The following is a 5153-nucleotide window of genomic DNA, read 5'->3' on the forward strand; positions in this document are numbered from 1 at the left end:
TATCAGCCACTGACAGCAGGGTATGACCAGAATCTACCACCTTCCTGGAGGGTAATGAGCCAACAATGACTATCTCGTGTTCTCCCTGTATCTCTGGCTGATCTGAAGCAAGCGCATGACGCCTGGCCATGGCGCTATCTTCAAGCATGAAACAGAGTAAAGCCAATGAATAGAGACTGAAACCCACAGAGGTCTAACCTCCTCTGTAAAACTCTACTTAGTTCCAATGGGTAAAGATCTTTCCTGAGCAGTAGATGCCTTGAAAATTATATTTTACTGGGGAAAAAAATAAAACTTGCCAAGTTATGCATTGAATGTGACAACCTGCAGTACATTTGGATGTTTCTAAGAAATGTTTCCTAAATTACGTTTGGATGTTCTGCATACTAAGGGAAACAATTTGCATGTCATCAACAGACACATGAAAATCCCAAGCTGTGTTAGAAAAACTTTATAAACATAAACATTCAGTCTGCCAAATTTTATGCCTAGGTACCAGAGGAATAATAGCTCACTCATGGCTCTGTATTCATGATGCCAACGGGGTCAAGTCAGTGATAGTCCTTCTTCCATTAAGGAGAAGAATGAAAATGGTAGGCAGATTTTGGAATGCATAAATAACTACATGAGATAAAAATGGGAAAAAGTGTACAAGGATAGCTTAATCCATGTGAAATCAATTCTCTTCTGAGTTTAATGTTTCAGAGAAAGTCCGTGCCAAGTAAACACACACATACACACATAAGTCCCCAGGGTGAAGTCCCACCTCTGAAATGATGTGACTGTGGGACCTTGGGCAAATCACAAACTCTGAGCCTGGCTCCTAATTTACAAAATAAAAATGGCAATGTCTTCCTCACAGGACTACTGTGAGTATTCAAATAAATAAGGACCTGAGAATCTGTTATAAACTAGGAAAAGCTTTTTATAGATAGGCATTAGAAACAGCAGCAAAATATATGTAACGAAGCCCAAAGAGTGAAAACCCAGTGAGATGCAGATAAACGTAAAGGTACAAATGACCCATCTTAAGTGTATGTTTTTAGCAGGGTTCCATCATTTTCTAATTCTTGAATGTGGACTCCATTATAGAAAGAAACTTCAATTATTGCTGTTTATGCACAAAACAAGCCTGTTGGTTACTTGACACCTGTCCTCACGTGGGAAGCTCCCCCAGGGGTCCAACCAATTCAGACCTACGTGCCCTGCAGTGCCCCCCACCCCCACCACCTGTTTCTCTCCTGCGTGGAGCCTCTGAAGCATCAGTACCAACCATCGCAGGAAAGGCAACGTCCCCGTCCAAGTCCAGGAGCGGTGCTCACGGAAGAAGCTTCTGGAATTGTTCCACAGCTGGCTGTTCTCTATGACCGTTCTCTATCTTTACTCACTCTTCTGTTTTCTTTTTGTTTTCTCCCACTTTCGTATTTTTATTCCATTTTCAGTGAGCTTATTGCGCCCTTTCTTTGGTGACTCCTGCTCCTCCCCCAGCTCCGTTCCGTTCTCGGGCGCCCCTTCCCTGTCCTCTCCCCGCGGTCCTGTCCTCGCCTCTCCTCCTTCTGCCTTTGTCTTCTCCCGGGCAACGCAGACACCTTGCCGAGGGCACCTACCTTTAGGGACCCACGAAGTGTTTTCATTTCTTTTAGAATCGGAAGAGACAGTAAATTTTTAGGTCAAACAAAATGTGTTAGTAAACAGTATAAACATAGTCATCTCTATACCAAGTGGTGAAGCAGACTTGCTCAGATGTGCTTTTCATGGAAGAAGGACCCGTAGGCGACAGTCCCCAGGGTGCCCGTGTCTTCCCAAGGCCCCGTCTTCTTCCTCTGCTGAAACTTACCAGCACATTGACTTTACTTTTGTAGTAAAGTCCACTTCGTCATTTTTCAACGTTTTCCCAACAACCAAGTCAGTCGCTGACCTTTCTGGGTTCTCATAGCACTTTGAACATATGTATCCATTCCTGAAGTGATTCCACTCACATCAATTGTCTTCTGACTGAGCCTCAGTGAATTGTGAGCACTTTGCAAGCCACCTGTTTACTATTGCAGGAAAGTAGTCAGTGTTTCATATTCCACCTAATCAGTACACGAATCGGGAAATAATCAGTGACTTACACTGCACCCACTGGTGCTGCCGGCTCACTCAATGAGGTACACACACCACGCACCAGCCAAACAGGGCAGGAAGCCCCAGGAGGAGGGGATAGGTCACGGCCATGTCAGAAATTTAGAGGTAGGTGGTGAAACCATCCGCCACGTCACTCCCTGGTGGAGAAGAGGTAAGATGCCCAGGGTCCGCCCACTGCCGTAGAAGCAGCAACTGGAATCATGCAGATTTTGAGTGGGTTAGGTCTGTTCATCTTACATACCTGTTTGCCAACGATAATTTCCACGGACAGATTCTAAGTAGCTAGCAGCACACAAATGACTATATATTTATGCACACAACAAGCCAATCATTATCCATACTAACTGAAGTCCAGTTGACTGAGGCAGCAGAATTCCCAAGGGAAAAAAGGACCCTGGAATTACCCTGCAATTGCATGATCTTAGTGTTTAGGGAAAGATGGTCCTTGGATCAGATGGAGGGATGTTTACACTTGAAGGGAGGAAACAAGAACAAAGTAAGAGACGAAACGGATCTGAGGCTACACATTCACATTTCCAGCACTTCCACTTAGGCAAGCCCCCTTTTCAAGGTCAGAATAGTATTATTTCCTAGTTTCTCATTAGGTAGCTTGACACAGTTTAAAAGCACCACATGTACTTCTGAGTTGGATAACGCACAAAGGAAGTGTGTGTGACATTACTGCTGAAAAGAATCCTAAATCAGGATTTATGGCTCTTGAACTCAAACAAATGTCTTAGTAGGTGGGTAACTCCAAACCTCCCAGTGAAAGAATGAGGCACTGGCTGAATCGGGACCCATGTGAATGTGTGTCTGCCCGAGAAAACAGTTGAGACTTAAAATACTCGACTTGGAAGCAACAAAAGTGTCATCTTCCCTCTAGAACTTTCAGTTCTCCTCATGTCTTTTCATGGCTGTAAAATTATATTCATTAACAAAGCCCCCGGGGAAAGCTGCCTGGGCTGAGTGGCAGCTGGAAACAAGGCTGCAGAATGAGGCTAAGCGTGATCCTGGGGTCTGCACCAGCCCACAGCCCTCAAAAGCTGAGACTAAGCAGCCCGGCCAGCGGGGCTCCCCCTGCCGGCGAAGTCGCCGCAGCCCCGCCGGCACTTCCGGGGTGGCCGGACCCACTCAAACTAGCCGGGCTGGCCTCAAAGCACAGAGTCTAATGCTGCCCTGATAAGCTTGAAAGTCAAAATGGAAAAAGGGAAAGTAAAGGAAGGCTTAGTCTTGCTAGTCAATACCTTGTAATAGCCTGTGATGAAAAAGGACAGGAAAAGAAACAGACATACACGTGTCACTGAATCACTATGCCACCAGAAGTAACACAACACGTAAATCGACTAAACTTCAATTAAAAAATGCAAAAAAGGGGGAGAGGGTAGAGCTCAGTCGTAGAGCACATGCTTAGCATGGAGGAGGTCCTGGGTTCAATCCCCAGTACTGCCAGAAACTGACACAACATAGTAAACTGACTGTACTTCAATAAAATATATATATACATACATATAAATATAAAAATGTGAATAAATAAGCCTAATTACCTCCCCCCCAAAAATTTTAAAAAAATTAAAAATAAAACCTTTCCCCAAAATGCGAAAGGAAAAAAAACCAAAAACAAAAAACTGTAGGTGGCATCTTTCCTTCCTTCAGCAAACACTCTGGAGCCCTGAGCGTCGGGCACGGCAGGCACTTGGGTGGGAGAAAATAAACAGGCAGAACAGTACGTGCTGGCTCCGCCCTCGGGAAGTTCAGGAGGGGAGACCTGGGAAAGGTGACCTTGCAGCACAGAGGCGCCTAGGACTGGAAGCAATCCCAGCCACAGTCGGAGGCAGACAATCGCAGCCGTTCCTCCTTCACTATTCCTCTGTATTCTGGTCCGTGGGATCACTGGGGTTGGAAGAGACTGGTTTGACTCGTTTTGCTGTTTTCGGCAGTAATTCACATGCCTCCGGCCCCTGCCAGGTCCCGGAGAGCCTCTGCCCACGGATGACTCTGTAATGACCTGCTGCTCACATGTAAGTGAAGGTTGATCCAGAACCCCCAGCCTGTCTTTTAATTAGGCTAGAGATTTCAGTGTTGAGGCTGAAGGGTTTCCTCTCTGTTAAACCTTTCATTTCATGGGCTGGGCAAAGGGGGAACGAAGCCCTCGGGCCCGTCTGGGAGGAGGAGCTCACATGTTCCGTCGGTGACGGCCACGCTGGGCTCTCATCAAGTAACTAGTGTTTTCTTCCCTCTCAGGTATGTTTCCCAAACTTGCTAAAGTCACCTTTTGTGACTAGCATACAATTTAATTAGTTTTTATGATAAATACTTTTTTAAAATTGTTTGGGGGGCGTAGAGCTCAGTGGTAGAGCACATGCTTAGCATGCACATGGTGCTGGCTTCAATCCCCTCTATCTCCACAAAAACAAATAAATAACTAAATTTTTTTTTAATTAAAAAAAAAAAGACTAAGTCAGTTAGCCTTGAAAAATAAATATTTATTGGAGTATAGTCGGTTTACAGTGTTGCATTAGTTTCTAGTGCACAGTGTGGTGATTCAGTTATACTTAAACATATGTTCCTTTTCCTATTCTTTTTCATTATAGGCTGTTACAAGATATTGGACATAGCGTCCTGTGCTCTACAGGAGGACCTTGCTGTTTACCTATTTTATGTATAGTAGTTAGTATCTGCAAATTCCAAAGTCCCAGTTTATACTTCTCCACCCCCTTTCCCCTCAGTTACCATAAGTTTCTTTTCTATGTCTGTGAGTCTGTCTCTGTTTTGTAAATAAATTCATTTGTGTGTCTCTCTCTTTTTTTTTTAAGATTCCACATATAAGTGGTATTGAGACAGAAAGGAAGGGCGCAGGACACAGACATTCAAGGAATGACACAGCATTTAACACCAAGATGGAGAAAGATTCAACTCCCAGTAGGTCTTAAGGCCCAAATCAAAAAAGATTTAAGCTTTATTATATGCTCCTTGTGACATATGAGCATGGTGAATGACACTGCCACAGGCGCCATGACATTTCCCAG

At 44.5% G+C, this 5153-nt stretch overlaps 1 long non-coding RNA gene across 1 annotated transcript; it reads left to right on the top strand.

Moving 5' to 3' along the window:
- Positions 1 to 3473: 3473 nt before the first annotated feature.
- Positions 3474 to 4921, top strand: LOC141578460 (uncharacterized). The gene is made up of 2 exons (XR_012508845.1): positions 3474 to 4145; positions 4719 to 4921. It is a non-coding gene; the product is annotated as an uncharacterized LOC141578460 (long non-coding RNA).
- The last annotated feature ends 232 nt before the right edge of the window (positions 4922 to 5153 follow it).

The sequence above is a fragment of the Camelus bactrianus genome, chromosome 8 (assembly GCF_048773025.1).
Source record: "Camelus bactrianus isolate YW-2024 breed Bactrian camel chromosome 8, ASM4877302v1, whole genome shotgun sequence".
Taxonomy (NCBI): Eukaryota; Metazoa; Chordata; class Mammalia; order Artiodactyla; family Camelidae; genus Camelus; species Camelus bactrianus.